The 25,674-nt window shown below is 38.8% G+C and overlaps 1 long non-coding RNA gene across 2 annotated transcripts in view; it reads left to right on the forward strand.

The window, feature by feature from the left end:
• Positions 1 to 25,674, forward strand: part of LOC146396975 (uncharacterized) — a 184,569-nt gene that overhangs the window by 69,185 nt on the left and 89,710 nt on the right. Inside the window, exon 3 of one of the 2 annotated variants that reach the window (XR_014826606.1) lies at positions 13,299 to 13,343. The exons of the other annotated variant lie outside the window; for it this stretch is intronic. This is a non-coding gene — a long non-coding RNA (uncharacterized LOC146396975). The remainder of the gene's footprint in view (positions 1 to 13,298; positions 13,344 to 25,674) is intronic. 2 annotated transcript variants of the gene reach the window in all.

Here is a 25,674-nt window from a genome sequence, read left to right on the forward strand (position 1 = left end):
TTTTCTGGGGTTTTTTTCTTTCTCCCTCATCTGAGTTATAGTTCTCTGTTTTTTCATTTTTGTAGGTTTTTGGTGTGGTGACCTTCTAACAGATAATAGAGTTGTAGCCTCTCTTACTTCTGATGTCTGCCCCCCTGTGGCTAAAGTCAGTATGGGGGCTTGGTGTAGGCTTCCTGATGGGAGGGGCTGATGTCTGCCCCCCTGGTAGGAGGAGCCGATTCTAATCCCTCTGATGGGTGGGGCTTAGTCTCTGGATGGGATTAGAGGCAGCTGTGTGCCTGAGGGGTCTTTAGGTAGCCTGTTTACTGAGGGGTGGGGCTGTGATCCCACCTGGATTGTTGTTTGCCCTGGGGCTTCTCAGCGCTGATGGGTGGGGCCAGATTTTCCCAAAATGGCCACCTCCAGAGAAAGGCAGGGCTGCTGAATATTCCCTGGGAGTTTGGCTTTCAATGTCCTTCCCTCACAACAAGCCACATTCACCCCTGTTTTCCCATGATGTCCTCCAAGAACTGCGGTCAGGTTTGACCCAGATTCCCTTGGAGACCTTGCTCTGCCCTGGGACCCAGTGCATGCAAAAGTCTGTGTGCGCCTTTTAAGAATGGGGTCTCCATTTCCCCCAGTCCTGTGGAGCTCCTGCGCACAAGCCCCACTGGCCTTCAATGCCAGATGTTCTGGGGCTCTTTCTCCCTGTGCCAGATCCCCACATGTGAGAGTTTGATGTGGGGCTCAGAACTCTCACTCCTGTAGGTGAGCCTCTGTGAACCAGTTAGTTTCCATTTTGTGGAGCTTCCCACCCGGGAGGTATGGGGTTGTTTATATCGCAAAATTGCCCATCCTACCTCTTGATGTGGCCTCCTCTTTTTCTTCTGGAGTAGGGTATCTTTTTTAAGGTTTCCGGTCCATTTGGGTGGAGATTGCTCAGTCTTTAGTTGTGAGTTTTGTTGTTTTTAGGAGAGAAGTTGAGCTCCAGTCCTTCTATTCTGCCATCTTAATCCTGTCTCCCAGTAATTGTCTTATTTTAGGAGCGAGTGGTTTGTAGAAGGGAAGTGCATAATCAACACCCTGCTGGTTGTGCTGGTGCCAGATTCTTGTTGCCAGAGTTCATGGTCCCATCCCTGGAGCCTGAGAGTGAGAATTGGCCATTCAAAGAGTTTACTTTATCCTGACAAACCAAAGGTGCCATTTTATTCAGTCATGTTGGGGGGGGGGTCGCATTATGGGTTTTTTTTTTTTTAATCATAGCTTCTTCATGATGAGAATTTTATTTTGCTGGAGAGAGAAAACCACGTTTAGAAATAGGGGAACAGATAGTGATGATATGGATTACTCAAATGCTGAGATCTAAAAGGATCATAAGTAATCAGCTGCTTAGTCACAGTAGTGGCAAAAAAAAAAAAGAAAAATTAATCCCCAAGAGATGATAGGATTAGATTTTATTCTTTGAATACTATTTAATGGTCACCTCAGTGAGGCTTACTCTGAACATCCTATTTAAAATTAGACCCACTGACATTCCTGATCCTCCTTTGCTGGCTCTACTCTACCTTTTCCATAGCCCTTATCTTTTCTATGTGCCATAATTAACTTATTAATGATTTAAGTTTACTTTTCATCATCCCATGTTTCTCCATTAGGATGTAAGCTTCACACTGGCAGAGATTTTTTTCTGGTTCGTGAAAACTCTATTGAATCATGTAAAATGAAATACTGCTTTGGGGGGGTGAATACAGGACAGTGTCCCAAGAATATAGAACAGTGCCTGGAACATAGTAGGCCTCAACGAATACTTATTGATTGAATAATAGAGAAGCTGCACTGATTCTGCACATCAGTAGGACAAGCAAGAAGGAGTGTGTGGGAGATAATTTTTTTGCCTTTTTAAGGCTGCAGGTGTGGCAAATGGAAGTTCCCAGGTTAGGGGTCACATTGGAGCTGCAGCTGCCAGCCTACACCACAGCTAGAGCAATGTGGGGTCTGAGCCAAGTCTGCAACCTGCACCACAGCTCACAGCAACGCTGGATCTTTACCTCACTAGGTGAGGCCAGGGATCAAACCTGCATCCTCGTGGATACTAGTTAGTTTCATTACTGCTGAGCCATTGAGGCAGCTCTGGTATTTTCATTTATGGTTGAAAAATTTCTCGCAAGCTCTTCCAGAAAAACAGAAGAACAGAAAACAGACAATTATTCAAGAGCAAATATTTTTAATATGCTAATATGTATAAATTACTTTGGGAGGAATTGACATTGCATTTATACCTCTTCCAAAAGCTCATTTCAAGCATCCCACTGACCTCAAACCTGCTGGTAGTCTTCACTCCAGGGAGGCTATAGATTTTTCCATATCCATTTACCTTTTAACCTCCTTACTTCTATTCATACTCTCCATTGTTCATCATTATAAATCCTCTGTAAATATCTTCACTCCATTGGTTGACCCTTCCTCCCTCATCATGCCTTCTTGATGAACCCTTCACACTGTCTTAGACCAACTCCCTAAGAAATTTAATCAATATCTATTTTTTCGCATAAGGAAACCAGAGCTCAGAATTAAGAGATTTATTCAAGGCACACATAGTTAATAATGGTGGTAATTTTAATAATAATAACCAATATTTATTAAAACATTGATGCAAACATCTCATTCCATTTTTATAATAACCCTCTCCCCATGTAGATCAATATGTAGAGGTACAGGGAGGTTAAGTAAGCTGCCCAAGGTCACCCTGCCTGTCATAAGCCTATATTCAGTCATGCAGCAACTGTTTATTGAGCCCATAATCTCTGTGAACACTGTACCGGGGACTGAGTCTACAATGGTGAACAGAACAGACATAATCCTTGCACTAGTAATAACACAATAGTGGGCAATATTAAGCTTTTACTAGGTCCTAGGCATTATTTTATTTTACTCTCACCACAACGCTGGTGGTAGATACTGTTAATAGAATGTGCAATTTTCAGATGAGAAGTTGAATTTTGAAGAAGGACATTCCCACGGTCTTATTGCTGGTAGATGAACTGGTTAGGACAGGTGTATGAACACTGACTTCAAAGTTCATCCTTCTTATCATCATGTTGTGGTGGGCGTGGACACTAACAGTAAACCACAAACACATGAGACATTCAGGTTGTCTTACAGACCCACCGGAATGAAAATCTCAGGCCAGTGGACCTCTTATTACCCTTTGATAACATCACCTTCTTCTGGCCATGGGGGTTATGGAACCGTGTGTGCAAATGTCAGCCAGGTTGTTCCTTCTTATAATTTGCATGATGTCAAGCAAACCCAACTTCTATAGAATAATTTCCACTGAATGTAAAAAGAAAAAAGCAAAACAAAACAGCTGTTAAATTAAAGAGAAAGAAAGTCCTTATAAACATTCCAAACATTTGTTTTGTGTTGGCTGGAGTTAGAGTCTAAACAAAAGCTGCAAGTGTGACTAATAATTATAATCTAATTTAGTGCACTGAATTGGAAAGGAGTAATTACTGCATAGGACTTTTTGGAGTAAATGATTTATGGTTGACCTACAGTAGATTATTAATTTGGAAAAGGGAGGAATTTTAATGCAAATTAATTAAGTTTGGAGTCTTTTCTGATTAGGTTGATAGACGAGTGGAAAATTCCAGGGTTTTATGTTATTGGCTGAATTTGGTCTTGGGATATGGGATAAACATTCTGTTGGTGTTTGCACGCTTGGATGTAAAGATAATAGGCCTAATGCCAGACCAGAGCATTTCTGATCTGATCAGAGAAAAGCCCTGAGAAAAAAATAAACAAAAAAACTATCTTTCTTCAAGAGGAGAATGTACCCTCCTAAAATGTTCACATGCTCCAAGATACTTCTATCCTTTCCAATGTGTTGTTCTCTGATGCCAATGAGAGCCACAATTTCCACCATTTATGGAGTGCTTATAGTGAGCCAGATGTTATGTTCAGGGGTTCTCAGCCTTCCCAAGATTGACATTGTGTTGTAGGATGCTGCTCTGTGCATGTAGCCTTTGCTTCTTGGTACCAGATGCCAATAGTATTCCCCAGTTGTGACAACTAAAACTGTTTTCAGACATTTTTGCATATATTCTGTGGGGGCAAAATTGCCCCTGGTAAGAACAATTATCCCAGACATTTTATGGGTATTATCTAGTTCATTCCTTGCAATACCCTGCAAAGCAGGTATTGGCACCCATTTCATAGATAAAAACAGTGAGGCTTACAGAGGTTATACTTGACAAGCTAATAAATGTTGAAGCCAGGATTAAACATAGATCTGTATTAACCCAAAGCCCCTGTTTTCAGGTGAGGTTTTTTTTTTTTTTTTTTTAAGGTTATTTAAGTCCCCCTCTCATTTTTAACAAATAAGCAGAAGTCAGGCAATTTAGTGATTTGATTAAAATTATACAACTAATTTTTAGCAGATGTTGGACCACAACCCAGCCATCCTTGAACAAGCTGGTCATGGCAAGTAGAGATTCAGCTGATAAGAGAAAAGCACATTCACAGTGACCTTGGCTATGGGGCTGATCTTAAATTTCTTTTCTCTTTTTCGAATGTCATTTTTATTTGTACAGCTTAGCTTTGGAGTATAAAAGGGTCTTTTATACTTGTGTCCATTAACTCTAAAACACATACTGAGATTTGAAAATTTGTTTTTTAGTATTAGAAAGAAACAGACGCTTGGATTGTTGCTGATTTAAAATTGTGTATGAAAGCATTCCAATGCGTTCAAATGTTTTTCCAGCCCATCCTCCCACCAGCAAGTGGAAGCCAAGTAATTCAGTGAGGATTCTGTTCTCTCAGTACCATACTCTGGTACTGCTGGGGGGCCAGTGGGTAAGGGAGTCAGTAGCTGCATGACTGTAATAAAACAGCAGCAGACAGCCTCAGATTAGATCTTTGCAATAGATAGATAGCTACTCCAGCCAGCATTATTATTCAAATCCAGTATAACCTGTGGGGCCTGATCTGAAATTTCTGCTCAGTGGGTGCCAAACCACAGAAATCAATGTTTTCTCTACAGTAGATAGGCAAGTGCTTTCAGAATCTGTTAGGCTGAAGAAATCTAATAGAGATATCTGCATAATTAGCCTTTTGACTAATCTTGTTCTTGCCTTGGGGTAAGAGGCAATGTAAGCTGCAAAAACAGTTTCAAATATTTGAACTGCAGGGAAAAAAACATTGAGGATATATAGACTTTTCAGATTCAGGTCAGGACACTTATTCCACAAATAGAATGTCCATGGAAAATCTTCAGCCTCGGGGAATATAGAGTTTTCCTGGTGGATTTCTTCAGTTTTAGAGATGCTGCTGGGTTCTGATGAATGTGTGCTCAGGAATTATCCAAGGCTAAGCATTCCCCCCCACCCACCCCTAGATGTGGTCAGTGAGTAGGATTGGAACAAAGGGAGAAATCAACAAGGGAGCATGAGAATTAGGCAAATAATACCTACCTGGTGATGATAGAAGATATAAAGGACATTATTTCAGGATTTAAAAATAGAGTACAATACACTTTTTAGATCTTCAGTTTGACTCTACTAGAAGGAACCACTATAGTAATACAGTGTAGAGTTCAAGAGCTCATTGGTAGAGTCATATCACCGGGGTTCTCATCCCACATCTCCCACTCACTGTGTGACCTGGGATGAACTGTTGAATTTCTCTTGGCTTTGTTCTCATCATAGGACAGGTTTATAATGAGAGCAGTATCATGCAGTTGTTTGTAAGGGTTAATTGAGACATTGTCAATAAAGATTTAGACCCAGGCATCACGCATAGCACTTAGTGAATGCTGGCCATTATTGGACAGTCTAGCTAACTTATCAATGGGGTAAATAGGGCTCATAAAACAATGCAGAGCTAGATTCCATGTTTTCTCCATTCTTAGAATCAAAGGACTTTTCTATGAGTCTCTAGAGCATCTCCTCAGAATACCATGACAAGGCAGGGAAATGACATGACAGGTCTAGTGACTAGAAATAGGGTGAGTCTGGTATAGGTGCAAGCTTTCAGAGCTCCTGAAAAGAAGCATAATCTCCTTTGAATATGAAGAACCTCCTTCTTCAACACAGTGACTCCTGGGAATATGAGCCATTGCTATTGAACATGAAAAAATTAAACTTTGATACCTATCTCGTTCATTCTGGACACTATTGGGTACACATATGCCTGGTTCAAAATCCTAAATGTCTATCGGAGGATATTTCTAGTAAAAGGTTAAGAGAGTTTCCTGTTGCAGCTCAGCAGAAACTGAACCTTACTAGTATCCATGAGGATGTGAGTTTGATCCCTGGCCTCGCTCAGTAGGTTAAGGATCTGGTGTTGCCATGAGCTGTGGTGTGTACATTGCAGATGTGATTTAGATCCCATGTGGCTCTGGCATAGGCTGGAAGCTGCAGCTCCAGTTTGACCCCTAGTATGGGAACTTCCATATGCTGTGCCTGCAGCCTTAAAAAAAAAAAAAAGAAAGAAAGAAAAAAAAAAAAAAAAGGTTGGGATTATCACACCATGAGGAAAGGCAAAATGAGACCCTCTATGCATATGTTTAGGTTTAGATGTTGAATATGTTTTGATTTATAACATGCATCTTTGAGTACATAGGGTAAATACAGATTTTAACTGGTTAGCCTATCATGGCCACAATTGCTTTAGGTTTCACCACCTAATAAAATGGGTCTTTCTAAGCAAGATAAAGCAGTTGAACTAATAATCACTGAACCTTCTTTGAACAATCATTGAATAATTAAGTCAGTGAGAAATAAACCTCAGTTTCTCATTCACACAACATTAGTGGGGGAAAAAGAACTGGGTCTGATGGAAGGAGCCGGTAGAGCAGAGAATGTGGATCAGACCATGAAAAGACCAGCCACATGGTAAGTGCTGGAGGTCAACCAAATCTGTCTTATGATCTTCTGAGACCCAGTCCAATTCTTCCAACTTTCCTATAACCAAGTGCTTTGTCAGGTAGAGCTCACACCAGCCTAATCGCAGTTTGCGAGGGGCATTACTATATCTATCATCCATCTTAATCTTCAGAAACAGAAAGGCTGTATCACTGGCATATACCTTCCTGTGACTAGGATAAAAAAAAATGAGAGATATGGATGATTGCTGTTGATTTTTTCCTCTGTCCACTTTCCTCTTTTAAAATGTTCAATTTGATCAGACCATGTTAAAGAAGATTAAAGTAATCCAAGATCAATTCCTTGCTAACACAGATGACATCTATAATAAGGTTATTGCACATCCAGAGAATAGATAAACTCTTCCAGATGCTGAGGAAAATGCAATCATTTTTACATTACCAGGCTCCAGGAGTGGGTTTAGAGGTCATTAGAGATTATGGGTATTTATGGATGAGGTGACACTTTAATTCCAAGAGATTGGAATTTGGAAAAATGATGTCACTTTTTTTGAATAGTCAGGACAGCTCTCGAAGACTCTGTATATCTCTGATGTGACTGTTGGTTGCTTTGATAAAAGGAAAGATGATTTCTTTTAATGCTTGTAACCTTTCCCATTTCATCCTTCCAACTTTATGGTAATTATTTCCCTTCTTTAGTATTGTGGGTGAATTAGGTTGTCACAGGGGAAAAACACACAATCTGCAAATGCATCACTTTTGGGGGCTATGGATATCAACAAAGTTACACAGAAGAAGAAAGAATATGATTTGTCTTACAGTCTTTAAATTGAGTATATATACTTCTGAGTTTCTCTTAATTATGGGGAAGTCAGTTGAGGATTTTCCAGTATTTAATGTCAGCTTATACAATTTTTTAAAATTCTTTTTTTATTTTTTCATTAGAGCTGGCTTACAGTGTTCTGTCAACTTTCTACTATACAGTATGGTGACCTGGTTACACATACATGTATACATTCTTTTTTCTCACATTGTCATGCTCCAACACAAGTGACCAGACATAGTTCCAAGCGCTATACGGCAGGATCTCATTGCCTATCCATTCCAATGGCAACAGTCTGCATCTATTAACCCCAAGCTCTCAGTCCACTCCACTAGCTCCCACTCGCCCTTGGCAACCACAAGTCTACTCTCCAACTCCATGATTTTCTTTTCTGCGGAAAGGTTCATTTGTGCTGTATATTAGATTCCAGATATAAATGATATCACATGGTATTTTCTTTCTCTTTCTGACTTATTTCACTCAGTATGAGAGTCTCGTTCCATCCATGTTGCTGCAAGTGGCATTATTTCATTCTTTTTATGGCTGAGTAAGTATTCCATTGTGTATATATACCACATCTTCCTAATTCAATCATCTGTTGATGGACATTTGAGTTGTCTCCATGTCTTGGCTATTGTGTGTAGTGCTGCAGTGAACATGCAGGTGCATGTGTCTTTTTTAAGGAAAGTATTGTCCGGATATATGCCCAAGAGTGAGATTGCTGGGTCATATAGTAGTTCTATGTATAGTTTTCTAAGATATCTCCATACTGTTTTCCATAGTGGTTGTACCAGCTTACATTCCCACCAACAGTGCAGGAGGGTTCCCTTTTCTACACACCCCCTCCAGCACTTGTTATTTGTGCACTTATTAATGATGGCCATTCTGACTGGTGTGAGGTGGTACCTCATGGTAGTTTTGATTTGCATTTGTCTTATAATCAGTGATGTTGAACATTTTTTAATGTGCTTGTTGGCCATCTATATATCTTTGGAAAAATGTCTATTCAGGTCTTCTGCCCATTTTTCAATTGGGTTGTTGGCTTTTTTTACTGTTGAATTGTGTAAGTTGTTTGTATATTTTAGAGATTAAGCCCTTGTCAGTTGTATTGTTTGAAACTATTTTCTCCCACTCTGTAAGCTGTCTTTTTGTTTTCTTTTTGGTTTCTTTTGCTGTGCAAAAGCTTGTCAGTTTGATTAGGTCCCACTGATTAATTTTTGCTTTTATTTCTGTTGCTTTGGGAGACTGACCTGAGAAAACATTTGTAAGGTTGATGTCAGAGAATGTTTTTGCCCATGTTCTCTTCTAGGAGTTTGATGGTGTCTTGTCTTATATTTAGGTCTTTAAGCCATATTGAGTATTTTTGTGCTTGGCGTGAAGGTGTGTTCTAGTTTCATTGATTTGCATGTTGCTGTCCAGGTTTCCCAGCACCACTTGCTAAAAAGACTGTCTTTTTCCCATTTTGTGTTCTTGCCTTCTTTGTTGAAGATTAATTGACCATAGGTGTCTGGGTTTATTTCTGGGCTCTCTATTCTGTTCCATTAGTCTGTATGTCTGTTTTGGTATCAATACCACACTGTCTTGATGACTGTGGCTTTGTAATATTGCCTGAAGTCTGGGAGAGTTATGCCTCCTGCTTGGTTTTTGTTCCTTAGAATTGCTTTGGCAGTTCTGGGTCTTTTGTGGTTCCATATAAATGTTTGGATTGTTTGTTCTAGTTATGTGAAAAATATCATGGGTAATTTGATAGGAATTGTGCATTGAATCTGTAGATTGCTGTGGGTAGTATGGCTATTTTTACAATGCTAATTTTTCCAACCCAAGAGCATGGAGTATCTTTCCATTTCTTTGAATCCTCTTTAATGTTCTTGATTAATGTTTTGTAGTTCTTGGCATATAAGTCTTTTACCTCTTTGGTCAGGTGTATTCCCAGGTATTTGATTTTTGGGGGTGCAATTTGAAAAGGTATTGTATTTTTGTATTCCTTTTCTAATATTTCATTGTTAGTATACAGAAATAATTGATTTCTGATTGTTAATCTTATATCCTGTTACTTTGCTGAATTTGTTGATCAGTTTGAGTAGTTTTTGGGTTGAGTCCTTAGGGTTTTCTATATATACTGTCATGTCATCTGCATACAGTGACAGCTTATACAATTTTTAAATGAAATTTCTTTCCAAAACATTTTTGAGGCATTTTATAATGATCATATAGGAATGACCAAAGATCATTAACAGTCCTTTCAGTACAAAATCCCATTGGCCCTTGTGTTTTTGAATGTAAAAATATTATTGCTTAATTCAGTCACAATACATTTACTCATCTGAAGAAAAAAAGGACTTATTTAGCAGCAAGAGTATATCCAATTTTAAATACTGATAAAAATGCAACAGAACACAATCAAATTAAAATTTTGTTATAAAGAATGTATCACTTTCCCTGCAATAAAACACATCCTGGTTCTGACATTTACAAGCCATGTGAACTTTGGGTGAAGGGCTTCACCTCTGCATGCTCTGCTTTCTTTATGTGGAAAGTATTGATTGCTGGGCAGCTTAGTTAAGATAATGTATGTAAAGTGTCTGGCACTGTGCTCATTCCAGAGTAATCACTCTACAAACAGTAGTTATTATTTTTCATACTTATGTATCATATTCAATTTTAAGTGGCCAAAAGACATCTTTAAATATTTTTAGACCAGGCAAGTGTAAATTATAAATTAATATGTTCATTGTGTGGTAGCCACAGAAATGGAGAATGATCCTTTGATGGCGAATTGCTTTTTTTGTTTGTTTCCCATTTTCAGAGCTGTCTCTGCAGCATATGGAAATTCCATGGCTAGGGGTCAAATCAGAGCTGCAGTTGCAGGCCTACACTACAGCCACAGTAATTCAGGATCTGAAGCACATCTGCAACCTACTCTGCAGCTTGTTGTAACTCCAGATCCTTAACACACTGAATGAGACCAGGGATTGAACATGCATTCTCATGGAATCTGTATCAGGTTCCTAACCCACTGAGCCACAACAGGAACTCCTGGAATTGCTTATAATATTCTTAGCTCACAAAGCCCTTCTCTTTTACTGAACTGGAAGATGGGACTTGACCAAGGTATGTGGGAGAGGGAATGCCCTAAACTGCGGATAGCTCCAGCTAACTTCTCAGAGGATATGATAATCCTATATGTGCTGCCAAGAGGAGTCAGGGTTTGTGCTTATTGTCTTGGCAAAATTACTTACAGTTCCCCTTACAGTGAAATGTTTTGGTTGGACAATAAAATTTATGGTCACGCTAATGATAACTCTATTGGGATTTCCCTGGAAAGAGAACAAGTTGATACTGACTGAAGCAGGGACTTGCTACTTAGGTCTTGGCCAAAAAGTTGACCTTTGTCATCTTGGAGAATATACTTTTACAATGTCTCAATCCTAATAAGCCTTAAGGAATTTTTCCATGATTTCATAAAGTATGAAAAAAAATCTAAACATAGTCCGATTTGTTAGATCAATTGCATCTCGTGTTTATTTTTTTAAAAATATATATTATTTTCTTTATTTTTTGTAATTCAGTGAATTTTATTATATTTATAGTTGTATAACCATCATCATCACAACCTAATTTTAGAACATTTCAATATATTAACCTTAAAGAGATGACCAAAAAACTCATGGACCTGAATGAGCTGTTTCTTGAGGTGCACTAGGGTGATTGAGCCTTGGTAGAGGTCACTGGATTTAGGGTCTGGTCCTCAGGAGTACAGATCCACAAACTGGATTCTAACAGGTCTCTTGGGGCCCAAACAGTGGGTGTGTTCTTGGGTGGCTGTCGGATGAGAATGCTGAACTCTTAACCACTTGATGTAGGTCCCGAGAACTTTGTCTCTTTGAAGAAAGAAAGAGACTGAGGATATTGAGTCAATTAAGTGTTTATTTAAAGAGAGAAGAGAAAGAAGGTAGGTGCAGAGAAAATACAGGCATAGGCAGGCTGGGGGTGATGGTAGAAAGGAAGAGAGAAAGATTCAGAGGATGAGAGCAACGTGTAAAGCACATTTGGAGGTCCTTTAAATCACTCCTATGGGGGCAGTCTTTCTGGGCTTCCTCTAGCCAGTCGTCTTGCTTGTCTGGCTTTGGTCTGACTCAAGGCCCTACCCTCAGGACGGAATTTAGCACTAGGGTCTCTGGGAAGTTGACAGGAAGTGCTCTCTATCATCTGGTGACCCTCCTTTCTCTGACCCCCCGAGGAACATTTCTGTGAGTGGGTAGTTGCAGAGATCTCCTTCACCTCAAGAATAAGAAAGGGATCTTTTATCTAAGCAGGATGCAGCTTTTATCTTGAAGGTATTCATCCACAGGGAATAGATTACAGTTGCTCAGCCTGGGGCCCATCTATCACCTGCTTCAGGTACAAAAGGGAGAAAACTGCTGGTTTCAAGGACGATGAAAATAATAATTAGCAAGTGTCAAGCACTGTTTTAGGCACTTTGCATGATTCATTTGATCTGTTTTGTTTCAGAAGTCTAGCATGTGAAGCACTTTCCCTGGGGCGTGACCACTCTTAATCATATAGCAGACACATGCTTTGCCCAGGATTATGCAGTTTCTAAAGGGAATTATATACATTTCAAAAAGACAAAGAACTTAAAACGACAAATTTTCTAAAGTAAATGCTCAGGGTAAAAGGAGTTGTGGGGAGAAGTCTATTCCCTTGTGTTCAACAGGGAGAATTAAGCCCCTTATTTTTATGTAATTTATATTTGTCCCTATACCATTCAGATACAGGCAACTGATTTTAGAACTAAAGACAAACAGAACAGAAAACCTTGTTTTCCTAACCAGAAAGATATAATTTGATGGTTTCAGAGAAACAGACTTGCTGAAAGTGCCCTCATAATCTCAGTTCAGATCCACTGGAGTAAAGCAGATTTTTCTGACCACACAGTCTGTGATAAGCTTGTTTTAAGTCTTTGGTGCAGAGTTTCCAAAAGCATTACCCAAAGGGTGAGCCTCTTCTTCCCCTGGCTCTGAAGCCCTATGCTCAAAGCTAATTAACAAGTGCTTAGAAGTGTTACCTTATCTCATAGAACTAGAATAAGAGTCCAGAAATGATGAAGTCAGCTGAGAACTACAGATTGTTGAAGATTGCTAAAGCCCCCAAATACCTTAAAGAACATACAGTCCAGTGTTCACTTAGGGGCACAGTGAGCCCAGCCAAGGGAGGGGTTAGTGTCTAGACTAGGTGAGAGGAAACAAGTAGCTTATTTCTTTTCATTGAGAGATGCTCCATGTCCAGATACCCTGTCTCTGGTCTCTAGCAGTTGTGGGATCAAGGGAAAGGCACAGAGATGCCATGTCAGAGCAAGTGCATTTGGGATGCAGTGCTTTTCGGCTACACATTAACTGCTTCTTCATTGATCATTAGGTAGAGCAAGAGTGATGAAGTCATTTTGCTGGCGGGGATTATGGAAGACTGTGACCTCAGAGGAGAGGTTCTGGCTGAGATTTGGAGGCCTAATGACAAATAAAGACAAAATGAACCTAGAGAAAAAACTTCTATAATATCAAAACCCTAGAAATGCTTGAGGGGTGTCATCCATCCTCTACTTTCATTTTGCAGATGGGAAAATGGATAAAGAACCTGTCTCCAGCTTTGAGACGCAGGGTGAGTAGCCCTAAAGGGTGAGAAAGATACCTTGGCTTTTAGACTCATACTATTCCACAAGATCTGTAAGATTGTTCAACTTCACTTGAACTGTGTTTTTCTATCTATTTCTGCAGTTCACTCCCAGGTGAAGTTGAACATGGATAATATCTGTGGGCTCTGAAAACCTGTCATGTTGTAACCGTGTCACATGCCATGTTACTACACATAAAGCTTACTCATGACATCCCTGCTTTCAGACCCACTCAGGAGAAGATAAGTCTGGTTGGTTATGGGACGACTATAAGGTTTTATGGGGATAAGTAGGCATGGTGTAGGGCTCCCAGAATCTGAAAATGATTGACATTGCTGCTTCTCACATTGTCTGTAATTCATAGTCTGCTTCTAGCACATTCTTATTTAAAAAACAAGGGAAACATAGAAATTTTTTCTTTTTTTCAGATTAATTTACTTGTTTTGGGAAAATATTGGCTTTCTTCCCCAATTCTTCAGCTGTTATCTACTGCAAGGAATCAGCTTGAATTTTAGTTCCTTTTTTTCTTTCCAGCATTATGGAAGAATATAAGCCCTCCCAGCCATATCACACAGAGAAATACTGGGGGGGGGGGGAAATGGACAATATGGTATCTTGAAGGAATTAGTGGCTGATGTTTACAACATGTTTACTGTGTGTTAGGCACAAAGATGTATTTTGTGCTTTTCTTCTGTACTTTTTTTTTATTGTTATTTCCCAATACAATTTTTCCCCCTACTGTACAGCATAGTGACCCAGTCACACATACATGTATACATTTTTTTTCTCCCATTATCATGCTCTAGCATAAGTGACTAGACATAGTTCTCAGTGCTTAACAGCAGGATCTCATGGCTAATCCACTCCAAAAGCAATAGTTTGCATCCATTAGCCCCAAGCTCCCAATCCATCGCATTCCCTCCCCCTCCCCCTTGGCAACCACAAGTCTATTCTGCAAGTCCATGATTTTCTTTTCTGTAGAAAGGTTCATTTGTGCCATATGTTAGATTCCAGATATAAGTGATATCATACAGTTTTTGTCTTTCTGATTTACTTCACTCAGTATGAGAGTCTCGTTCCATCCATGTTGCTGCAAGTGGCATTATTTTGTTATTTTTTATGGATGAGTAGTATTCCATTGTGTATATATACCATCTTCCTAATTCAATCATCTGTTGATGGACATTTGGGTTGTTTCCATGTCTTGGCTATTGTGCGTAGTGCTGCAGTGAACATGCAGGTGCATGTGTCTTTTTTAAGGAAAGTATTGTCCGGATATATGTCCAAGAGTGGGATTGCGGGGTCATATGGAAGTTCTATGTATAGATTTCTAAGGTACCTCCATACTGTTTTCCGTAGTGGTTGTACCAGCTTACATTCCCTTCTTCTGTACTTTGGAAGTGCATCAAGCCCTTCATAGTTGAGTGCTGTTTATCCCAGAGAGGCTCAGTATTCCTAGTCTAATGCTATTGTTGTTAGTGACCACAAGTTTGCACGTCCAAAGCACAGTGAGACCAAATAATACCAAAATGTCAGCATTTGGAGCAGAGAAAGGTTTATTTTGGAGTCTTGTCGGGAGACGGGTGGCTCACACCCCCAAACTCCTAGAAGGGTTTGAGGAAAGCATTTCTAAAGGCCAGGAGAAGGTGGACAGAGGGCTATCTCAGGGTATGTGTTTAGCTCTTGCATAGTTCTCTGATTGGTTAATTGAGGTAACAGGGCAGTAAACATTATCAATCTTGAGGCACCAGTAGGTCCAGGGGCCATGTGTTAATGAGCATCAAGTGATTAATTTCTTCTATTTGGTGGTAGTTTTCGAAGCCAACAAACTCAGGAATTGTGTATCAGATACTATTATATAGGTACTTCAGCAAGTCTAAAGCAAAGGATATGGGGGGAGGGTCTGCCCCAGAAAGGCTACATAGGGTCCTGCTCTGTTACATTGTACTTAGAATTTCAGGGTATATATCTATTTGCCTTTTAGTTACCAATTTATTTTTCATATTTTAAAGTTTTATTGAGGTTAATTGATTTACAAGGCTGTAATAATTTTGGCTGTATAACAAGGTGATTCAGTTATACATGTACATACATCCATTTTCTTTCAGATTCTTTTTCCACATAGATTATCTCAGAGTATTGGGTAGAGTTTTCTGTGTTAGCAGGTCCCTCTTGGCCAATCATTCCATATACCTCAGTGTGCATCTGCAATCCCCAACCCCCAGTCCATCCCTCCCCTCCACATGTCCACTTTGGTGATCATAAATTTTTCAAGGTCTGTGAGTCTATTTCTGTCTTGCAATAAGCTTATTTGTATCCTTTTTTTTTCAGATTCCAGATATAAGTGATATCATATGATGTTTGTCTTTCACTGTCCAACCTCACTTAGTGTGATAATCTTTAGGTCCATCCATGTTGCTGCAAATGGCATTGTTCCATTGTTTTTTATGGCTGAGTAGTATTTCATTATATATATATGAAATGTTATATATATACACATTTCATTATATATGAAATATATATATATAAATCATATATATATATCTTCTTAGGGTTTATAGGAAGAAACTTTTCCATGTCTTCCTTTGTATTTTGCACATTGGGCCTGCAAAACAAACTCATGCCGAGATATTTAAGATGGTCTTCTTCTTCATTCCACTCTCTCTGAAGTTTGCACCTTTTGATACTTTTAAAAAGCATCTTTTCCAAGGAAGATATACAGATGGCCAGCAAACACATGAAAAAATGCTCAACATCGCTGATTATAAGAGAAATGCAAATCAAAACTACCATGAGATACCACCTCACACCAGTCAGAATGGCCCTCATTAATAAGTGCACAAATAACAAGTGCTGGAGGGGCTGTGGAGAAAAGGGAACCCTCCTGCACTGTTGATGGGAATGTAAGCTGGTACAGCCACGATGGAGAACAGTTTGGAGATACCTTAGAAATCTATACATAGAACTTCCATATGACCCCGCAATCCCACTCTTGGACATATATCCAGACAAAACTCTACTTAAAAGAGACACATGCACCTGCATGTTCATTGCAGCACTCTTCACAATAGCCAGGACATGGAAACAACCCAAATGTCCATCGACAGATGACTGGATTCGGAAGAGGTGGTATATATACACAATGGAATACTACTCAGCCATAAAAAAGGATGACATCATGCCATTTGCAGCAACATGGATAGAACTAGAGAATCTCATACTGAGTGAAATGAGTCAGAAAGACAAAGACAAATACCATATGATATCACTTATAACTGGAATCTAATATCCAGCACAAATGAACATCTCCTCAGAAAAGAAAATCATGGCCTTGGAAAATAGACTTGTGGCTACCTGATGGGAGAGGGAGGGAGTGGGAGGGATTGGGAGCTTGGGCTTATCAGACACAACTTAGAATAGATTTACAAGGAGATCCTGCTGAGTAGCATTGAGAACTATGTCTAGATACTCATATTGCAACAGAACAAAGGGTAGGGGAAAAAATGTATACATGTAAGGATAACTTGATCCCCTTGCTGTACAGTGGGAAAAAGTAAATTAAAAAAAAATAAAAAATATATTAAATAAATAAATAAATAAAAAGCATCTTTATTAAACAGGTGGATTTACCAAACCTTAGACACTGAAAATAACTCTTTAAAATTCCTTGTTTCATGAAACACTCTTTAACTTTTTAGCCAGTGTCATGTAGATTATTTTTCAGTACACAGCACAAAGTAGGCAGGTGTCAGAAAAGAAAATGGTAACCCCTGTTTGAAAGTTAATGTCTAGAAAGCATTTTGAAAGTAAACGAGACTCCTAAATCTTAAACTTGAATTCTAGTGAGCTACTTTTGTAATTTAAAAGAACACCTCAGGGGTTCCTGTCCTGGCACAGAGGGAACAAATCCAATCAGGGAACCATGAGGTTGCAGGTTCAATCCCTGGCTTGCTCAGTGGGTTAAGGATCCGGCGTTGTTGTAAGCTGTGGTGTAGGTTGCAGATGTGGCTCAGATCTGGTGTTGCTGTGGCTGTGGCATAGGCCAGCGGCTACGGCTCTAATTAGACCCCTAGCCTGGGAACCTCCATATGCCATGGGTGCAGCCCTAAAAAGACAAAAAGACAAAAAAAAAAAAATTTTCCTTTATCTCAGCCTTCAAACCTTCTCCCCTCCCAACTTCAGCACTGACTACCACCACTGAGATTTCTGCTGAGTTATTTCTGTTGTGGGATCTGACCTGCTGCTGAGCTAGTCAACATCTCCTCTCTTATTTGGGTCTTCTCTCTTCCATATCAGCCCCTGGTGTTTTGTTAGCTTATCTGCCCTCTGATCCTCTGAAAGGACCAAGCACTGGAGGAGAGGGAGAAAGGCAGGCCCCAATTGATGTCTATCCCTCATTAATCCAGGCAAACCCTTCTTCTCCAAACATGAAATCCCTTACTACTAGTAGTTCCTAAAATGGATCTCAATGTTGATAGTTTTATTTAAGAAAAAAAAAATTCCGGTCCAATAAATTAGGGAACTGCTCACTAAAATTAAATGAGCTTCTTTATTGCGGACCTTCTCCAAGCTTTTAAAATGCTAATGTGCATTGTGGATCTCTTAAGAGGACGATGTGGTGTATAGCTTTTCCCAAACTCATTTTAACTGAAAATCATTTTCTTCCCCAGGGAGCATATTTTGTGAGTAATGTTTTATGGAACATAACTTGTTAAAACTCAGCTTAATTTTTTTCTCTTTTCTTTAGCTCAATATTTTCCAAACCTTAGCCACTCAATTATCACCTTCATCATTTTTGCCAATATTTTTCTGAAATCAACTCATTTCTTTACTTAAACTTATTTGAAAAGGAAATTACTGTAAATATAAAATGAGGTACTTGCCATAAATAGAAAATAACCATGAAATTAAGTAGAATGAAACAATGTTATTAATAAAATAAATTTAAAAATAAACTAAAAGTAGACAATAATATATCGTGAGGGAGAAAAAAAATAATTTCCCTCTCCTATTTAAGTTCTTGGCTGAAACACCTCTGTAATTAAAAACAAAACAAAACAAAACCCCAAGGCTAATGGGAAAAACAAACAGAAATTTAGTAACATGTATACCTCCTATAACATGGAAGATACTCAGGAAAACTGAGTAATTCCCTAAAATGGTCCAACCCCTCAGTTAAATAGCATTTCAAGCTAAGGCCCAAAGAAGAAATGGGGCAGGGAGAAGAGTCACTTATGGGAGGTTACCTGCAAAAGCACAGTAAACAAAGGTAAGCTAGTTAGGCAGATTGATAAGACTTTCTAGAGATTTAGAGTCACCCCCTCTTCTTGGTTCAGAGAGGGAGACCCCCTTACAAATGGAGATTTCCCTTGTATGTATATCTGTCTTTTACAAAAGAGTAACTTGTATTTCATTTTCAGAACTTTTCCCTGTCTGCTAGTTCTTAAAAATAAGCGGCCACAATAATCCTTATGCCAAAGAAGCTTCTTTTGAGGTGCTATATTCTGCTTTTCAATATTAAACTGATGTATAAAAATACATGCTTGAGAACAAGTCCCTCTTGAGAAGAATGGAGTCAATAGTAATCAAATAATAATAGAAGCAATCCGATCACTGTTGCTTAGTTTGGATAATTACAAGGATTTGTTATGGAGAACATTCTGTTTTTTGGTTGATAGAGAATCTTGATTCCTTTGGGTACATAGTCAAACAGGCCAAAAGTTATTTAAACACTTTCCGAGATAGAGTTGGATATTAAGAACTTATTTCTTGAAAAATTTTTTTTCTTTTTGTTAGGGACTTGGTTTTTACCTTATTTTTTTCCTGTTTAATGAAAAATTTCAGTCTGTAGAAAGAATATCCCAATAATGTGCAAATATCCATCTCTTACAGTCAACAAAATATTAACTTTTTTTCCATATTTACTTCATTTCTCAGGTGAATTATTTTTATGTAACTTTCTGTTGACGTGACCTCCATTATTGCTGAACTGTTGTAAAGCAATTTAGTGATGTGATACTTCATTCTTAAAATTTTCAGCATGCTTCTCTAGAAATATTTTCCTATATAGCCACAAAACCATTACCTATCATTGCTAACAATGGTAGTTTCTCAACATCATCTAATATTCAGCTCATATTTAAAAACTTTTGTTTAAGAAAACTTTCTTACCAGAAACCATTGAATGTTCTCTAGATGATCTTTGGAGAATGGCAAGTTATTTGATACTGTCCAGTGTTAAAAGATAAACTAAGACATATTAAAAACTTGAAGAGTTTTGAATCAAGCAGCATCCTTTCCAGCAGAGATGAAGGAGCTCCAGGGAACCACGTGAAATGAGAGACTTTTGCAGCCAGAAAGGAGCAGAAACCTGGAAGTTACAGTAGGCAAAATAGCAGGTTGGTTATTGTAAAGTTACTTGCCTTTAGGAGGTGACAGGAGACTGCTGGGCACATCACTTAACTCAGTGCTGATCAGGTGATTCTTGATTGACTGGTTTGAGATTCTATTTCTGGAAGAGCTAGGGTTGTAATTAAGTCTTATTTTGGTGACAGAGGTCTCCTAAGTGATTCCATTTGGGACCTATTATCTTGTTTTTAACACTAGAAAGTGATTTTTTAAAAAATCCTTATCCATTCTCCACTGTCATTTAATTTGGAAAAAACTGACAGTCTTTTTACAAATATTTCCAGATTCACTTCATAACATGCAGAATATTTTCAGTGAGTTTTTCAGATGAGTTGATAAAAAAAAATCCCACTTATTTGAAAGTTACAGTATTTGTTGGTTGTGAAACAGAAGAAACAAGATTAGAGGAGATTAGAGAATAGAGCCCTGGCAGTGCTGTGTCTGATGGATAGAAAGAAAAAGTTACTATATGTAGGGTGCTTATCATGTGCCAGGCACTAGGCTAATATTTTGCATTATTATCTTATTTCATTCTCAAAACACGTAGATTGTAAATACAGGATTGTCTTAAGTGGCTGCATACAATTGGTCAAGGGAATGAGTGGGGCATAAAATTCAGCTTCTGTTCCACTCCTCAAACTGTGACTCTGAGAAACTTAAGGGGCTCTTCCCAGTTCACAGCAGATTTACCTATGCTGGCTGTGGCCACATCAGATTTTGTAGCCGAGACCCTTAAAGAGCAAGGTGAGACCCCAATCCATGTGTCTTTGTAACTTGAGGTATACTCTTAACCAACTTGCCTGCTGCCTCCCAGAAAACTGATGTGAATCAAAATTGCTTATGGGGGCAATGGAGAGAAGGGTCCCTGGAAAAGCTTGCGGGGAACTGTAGAGGGGGGCCGTGGTTTCTAAATACCACTGTGGTAAAGGGAGCATCTCTGGCATGGTGGACAAAGGGTCTTTTAAGCATTCTAGAGCCAGGATGTTATGCCATGAGAGGTGATCTGTTTTAACAAGAGATCCATCTTTGTCTTTGCTCCACACCAAAGAACCTGAAGATTTGGGATATATGGAATTGCCTGCATGGATCTGGAGACAGCCTAGTGAAGGGCAAAATACTGGCTTCCTCACTGGCAGCAGCTGCAGGGCAGGAGGCAGAGGATCCAAAGGGGAGCGGGGATAAGTGTTCACACAGGGAGTTGAAGGCACCATGCAGGAAGAAGTCCAGAAGTGTGGGCACTGCCTGTGGATCCCGGAGATCTAAATGACCAGCTAAGGTCAGGGTGCTTCCAATGATAGGCAGAAGCTTTGCACTTTCCTGGCCAGGGCATAACACATAAAAAGCTGATTTATTTTGATCACGACTCAAAACACTCAAAAGTGTTGCATTCTATTGTTCCCCAACAGAATGGGATATTGTCTTTGCTTGATTTTAAGTTTTTGTCCTTGCTTATTTTAAAAATGGTTATGATTCTTTCACACAAACTATTACCTAATGTTATATTTCCAATAGTTACCTTAGAAAGATCGCATCATTTTGTTTCATAGATGAGAAAACTGAATTTCCAAGGACATACAGTTAGAAAATAACGAGAATGGAAGTTCAGGCTCAGATCAGCCTGACTCAAAAGTTTATTTTCATGCCCATGATGTTTTACTACCTTCCTTTGGGATGTCTTGGAAAAAACACTTGGTGATCTTTAATTGGAGGGGGATTGCAGCTAAGGAAGGCTGTTGAATTACCTACAATCATTGTTGATTACGTAGTAGGTAGAAGGAGGAAAATGGGGATGAATAAACCAGAAGGGTCAGTATGACTGTTGAAGCCTACAAATGAGACATGAGCCCTGGAACAGAAATAACACTTCTAGTAACAGAATTCAGTAGGAAAAAGAACCAAGAAAAGGCTTCCTGACCACGAGTGAACAGATGCTGGGCAGGTAGGAGGTGTCTGGAGGACCAACATTTTAATTTTAGCCTAAAAGGAAAATCAGACAAGTCATAGAAGGCTCAACTTCCCTCCTCCTTCCACTTCCTTTGTGGGTTTTTGTTGTTGTTTTTTTTTTTTTTTTTTTTTTTTTTTTTGTCTTTTTAAGACTGCATCTATGGTACATGGAGGTTCCCAGGCTAGGGGTCAAATCAGAGCTACAGCTGCCAGCCACAGCAAAATGGGATCCAGCCTTGTCTGTAACCTACACCAAAGTTTGTGGCAACACTGATCCTTAACCCTTTGAGCAGGACCAGGGATTGAACCCACATCCTCATGGATACTAGTTGGGTTCATTACTGCTGAGCCACAGTGGGAACGCCCGTTTTTTGTTTTTGTTTTTTTAAATTCAGCTTGATTGAGGAATAATTAACATAAAGTTGCAAGATATTTAAAGTGTTCATTGTAGCAATTTGATATATGAGTATATTGTGAAACGATTCCCACATCCCATCTAGTTAATTAAAACATCCATCTCATATGTTTTTTTTTTTTTTGTAAGAAACATTTGAGTTCTAGTCTTAGTACATTTCTTTTTTTTTGAAGTAGCAATTTATTATTATTATTTTAAGCAATTAATGAGGTATAGTTGATTTACAATGTTGTGTTAGTCTGAGGTATACTGTAAAGAAACATATATATATATACTGTATGTGTGTGTGTGTATATATATATATATTCAGAGTATATACATGTATTTTCACATTCTTTGCCGTTATAGGTTATTACAAGATAATGAATTTGGGCATTCCCGTCATGGCTCAGTGGAAACGAATCTAACATCCATGAGGACACAGGTTCAATCCCTGGCCTCACTCAGTTGGTTAAGGATCTGGCATTGCCGTGAGTTGTGGTGTAGGTCACAGATGCGGCTCGGATCTGGCAATCCTGTGGCTGTGGTGTAGGCCGGAGGCTAATGGCTCCAATTCGACCCCTAGCCTGGGAACCTCCATATGCCCCAGGTGCGGCCCTAAAAAGACAAAAAATAAAAAACATAGTGGATTTGGTTTCCTATGCTATACAGTAGGTCCTTGCTATTTATCTGTTTTATATATGGTAGTATATATCCGTTAATCTGAAATTCCTAATTTATCCCTCCCCCCAACTTCCCTTTGGTAACCATAGGTTACCATCACCTCACATGCTTATCTTTCTCTTTTATTTTTGGTGGGAATATTTAAATTCGACTCTCTTAACAAATTTCAGTTAAATAATTCAGTGTTACCAACTATAGTCACTATGTTTTCCATTAGATTCTTAGACCTTAACCATTTTATAGCTGAAAGTTTGTACCCTTTTACCAACATCTCTCTCTCCCTCACCTCTAGATCCTGACAACCCCTTTCTACCTCTGTTTCTGAGTTTGATTTTTTTTTTTCATATTCCACTTGTACACAATACCATGCAGTATATTTCTCTGACTTATTTCCAACACAATGCCCTCAAGGTCCATCCTTGCTGTTGCTCTTTCTTTCTCATGCCTGAAAAATATTCTTCCTCCTTCCATTTTCTTTCTTTCTTACTTTTTTTTTTTATTTGCTTTTTAGGGCTGCACCTGCGGCATATGGAGGTGCCCAGGCTAGGGGTAGAATCAGAGCTATAGCTGCTGGCCTGTGCCACAGCCTCAGCAACATAAGATCTGAGCCAAGTCTGTGACCTACACCACCGCTCATGGCAACGCTGGATCCTTAACCCACTGAGTGAGGCCAGGGATTGAACCCACAATCTCATAGTTCCTCGTCAGATTCGTTTCCACTGCAGCACAATGGGAACTCCCCTCCTTCCATTTTCAACTGTAGTATGAAATAAGTCTGAGGAGGAGTTTAGAACCAATTTTTTGGGGGGACTGACACTCCCTTAAGCATTAAAGTTATAAGAATTAGAGTAGGCAGTTATAAAAACAAAGCTTTAGCTAACAAGAGAGTAATAGAAACACATTTTTTTTTGACTATCCCATGAAAGTTTTAATAAGTTAAACTGAAATTGTTTTATAAACATATTTTCATTGGAAGACAAAACAGTGACATAGGAAAAAAGTCTAAAGATTTGTTTTCCCCCTTAAGCCTAAAGCTCAGATTCAGACAGAATTCCAACAAAATCACAGTCCCCTTGCTAATGAGCCTTGGGCAATTTCCAATTTCTTAACTGAAGACCTGGTTTCATCAACTTTAAATGTGGTAATTATAATATTTAGTTCTTGGTGCTTTTGTGAGAATCAAATGAGATCCCATGTGAAACACTTAAGCATTCAGCCATGTTGGCCCTAAGACAGTGCTGTGGCTTCTACCCTACAGCCATAGTGATCCCTCTCCTCCACCACCAGGGGTCAGTATATCTAAATTTCCAGGACTGTTCCTCTGAGATTAATTCAATTCAACAAATATTTATTGAGCACTTAATAGAGGTAAGACACTCTTTTAGATGATGCTGGAGCTATAAAGCTGAGTGTGATGTCCATGATTTTAAAAAGTTTATAACAAGAATTACAAATTCTGGCTAAGTTGGACAGGAAGAATTGTTTTATTTACCTGGCATGTTTTTGGTTTTGCTTTTTTATTTTAAATTGATTTAAATGCCTTTAGGTATGGTATATACTCCATTTCATCCTACTACTTCTTTTTCTTGTACTATACTCAGCCTGATTACGTTACCTTCCTGGCCTTGGTAGACTTCTGAGATGGAGATCCTTGGTTTCTAATCAGTTAAGTGAAGAATAATTCAGTATAAGAAATATAAATAACTTGAGAGCTGAATCTGCACAAACGTTCACTGGCAGGAGGAAGGTAAACCGAAGTGAAACTAATTTAGCTTATTTAATAGTTTTATTGAGCCCTACATAGATCTGTCTCTGTTATCTGCTATGTAAAATTGTTTTCTGTTCTTCTCACTCAAATTCCAAAGACGTTAGAAAGTAAAGACACACATTGCTGATTGGTTTCTAAAACCTTCCAGATGAAAAGGCTGAATACTGAAGTGTATGTGTACTTATAAAATGAAGCCTCATATGGGAGATATTACAAGATGGGAACGGCTATAGTGGTTTGGACCGTGATGCTGTGAGCCCAGTGCTCTAGCTGATTTTTATAGCTGCAGGGAAGAGATTTCACCTTTGGAGCCATAAAGTCTCAGCATTGGAAGGGAACTAGATTCTATAAATGGGGAAACTGAATGAATAAATAAGTAGGACCTGGGATAAGTCATCTATGGATTGTGGAAAAGAGTACACAAATTAAGCTCCTTGTTGTCAAATTCTAGTTGCTCTTTTCATACTGTACTATTGGAAACAGATAATATTTTTGGCTTGAATAATTTAGATTATTGGTCCCTATGCCACATAGTCACCAATAATTCTCACTTCCTTTCTCTTTGAGATATATTTTTGGGTCTTGGGAATTCTGGGGAGGTGTATATACGTGTAGCAAAGATTAAGTTTCAGCTAATTCTTAAACAGTACATCACCAGGAAAAGTGTAATTGAAATTTTACCTTGTCATTTGAGCCATTCAGGAAAAAATAAAAATAATCTGCTACTGAAGGAGAAGAAAAGGGTTTTCAGAATTGATTTTTGACATTGAATCAACCTATTGGGTCTCTGCCCAGTTCTTCTCTTTTCTTGGTATAAATAGAGCCAAGAGTCATAAAGAAAATCAGGATCAACTAGTTCAAATGATATGACTCAATTCAGAGATTTCATCTCTCAGGAGAAAGCTTGAGAATAAACAAAGCTAAGCTGATCTTGTAGTGGGCTCCAATTTAATTCTATGCTTTTCTGAAATTGGCTACATCAAAGCACAAAGTGTGTAAGTCCGGGGTTATCTTTAGAGTATTTACCACTCTTTGAAGTGTGTTCTGGGTTCACTTGTTCTTTAAACAAATTTATTGTTGGTGTCAAGGGGATGTTTATGTATGAAGAGGAACAGGATGT

The sequence above is a fragment of the Sus scrofa genome, chromosome 14, assembly GCF_054392235.1.
Source record: "Sus scrofa isolate SSC_HxYL_T2T_F1_AM1 chromosome 14, Sscrofa_HxYL_maternal_Yorkshire_Landrace_v2.0, whole genome shotgun sequence".
NCBI lineage: Eukaryota > Metazoa > Chordata > Mammalia > Artiodactyla > Suidae > Sus > Sus scrofa.